This window comes from Olea europaea, unplaced genomic scaffold (genome assembly GCF_002742605.1).
Source record: "Olea europaea var. sylvestris unplaced genomic scaffold, O_europaea_v1 scaffold1252, whole genome shotgun sequence".
Classification (NCBI taxonomy): Eukaryota; Viridiplantae; Streptophyta; class Magnoliopsida; order Lamiales; family Oleaceae; genus Olea; species Olea europaea.
Window position 1 is genome coordinate 1 of NW_019229960.1, and position 1672 is coordinate 1672.

At 34.9% G+C, this 1672-nt stretch overlaps 1 long non-coding RNA gene across 1 annotated transcript; it reads left to right on the top strand.

Moving 5' to 3' along the window:
- The first annotated feature begins 15 nt into the window (after positions 1-15).
- Positions 16-1672, top strand: LOC111374458. Its single transcript, XR_002699146.1, has 3 exons — positions 16-189; positions 355-480; positions 1619-1672. It is a non-coding gene; the product is annotated as an uncharacterized LOC111374458 (long non-coding RNA).

Here is a 1672-nt window from a genome sequence, read left to right on the forward strand (position 1 = left end):
TGTTAAAATGCAGTTATTCATAGCTAATGAACTCCTTGACAGGAAACTGATGAAAACATTCCTAAAGGACCTGAAGCTAACACTGATTGTCAAAATGGGACAAGCTGGGCTGTGGAATTAGGAAGTGAGCAGCAACTATACCCCATAGTTGTGAAAGATCTCGAGTACCCTGGACACATGCTTATAGAGGTATCCCTGTTCGTCTAATTATTAAGCCCATGGCATTGTCCATGCTAGTGTTTATCAATTTTTCTCAACAATAATTTGGACTGCCCTTTTGCTTCGGAGGATCCTTCTCGTCTGTTTTGCTGTGGATGCAGTATGACTTACTTTTACTTGTTCATATTTGACCAGATGCTGTGCAATGACCATACTCGCTTTATGGAAGTTGCTGATGTGATTTATAATTTGCAACTAACTGTGCTCAAGGGTGTGATGGAAAGCCGCTTGGACAATACATGGGCCTGCTTTATTGTCGAGGTAATACATTATTCCCCTGACATGCACCATTTGTATACGTATGATGATTATGTTTGCATGCATTCAATAACTTTGAAGATATCCATACTTTTTTAGTTGTTCGTATCTTCATGTATTATGCTTTAGTAAATGATAATTCCTAATGATTCAAAATTGAAGAGTATATACTACAGTTTTGTCTAAAGTACTTATCTAGAAAAATAGACCAACAGAGTACACCTGGTGAATTCGACATTATTTTGATTCCAAAATCTATAATATGTCATAGAATGCATAAAACTATCTGTACTTTTTTTCTTAAGTATTTTCCCTTTATTCTAGTATACCTTGGCGCAACAAGTTTTCTAGAGGAAACATTAACATGAGCAAGAGGGACAATGACTGCAACTAATTTCATAGCTGGAATCATTTGAACTTCACAAATGAATTGGCAAATTTCTGATTATTGTAAAAGACAGACATTTCTTAGGTAAAGAAATAGTTTTTTGAATGATCAGGCCATCATTTTCATGTCTTTCTGTGTACCTGGTCTGAGTCTATTCAGAAACTTCCACTGTTTCATTAGTTTGTTCTCAACAAAGAAAGAGAAAAAATTGTTGAGAAAGTAGAAACGCAGATTTAGACAATAAGAGGAGTAGAAATGCTAACTACACACACACACACACAAAAAAAAAATAGATGAGTAGATTGTGACAGGGAAGTTGTGCATTAAAACAAATTATTCCATGACTCTGTATACTGCCTGTGGAATAGGCACTAAAGTTTTTCTTTTCCTCTAGTGCTTAACTGTGAAAAGTTCTGAAGTAGTGCATAATGGCCACATCAATAATAACTTCCGACCATGGGTGTGAGATCAATTTTTGATTGGATATTTTCTTGTTATTTATTGATATCACTTTGTATATTTTCTTGTTATTATTGATAGTACTTTGTTATAAGATGAAAATCAGTGTTACTTTCTATATGTAGATGAATAATAAATGGTATTAGTAGTACTAGTATCAAAATAACGTGGGCATATTCTTAGCTTCGAAGTTACCATTTAATTCTTCATTTCTCATTGCATTTTCGCCTCACATCATTTTGTCCGCCTCAGCATTTATCCTTTCTTCTGTGTTTAATATCTCTTACCATGCAGGCCTCGAGAAACTTTCATCGTCTGGACATCTTCTGGCCTTTAATGCAACTTCTG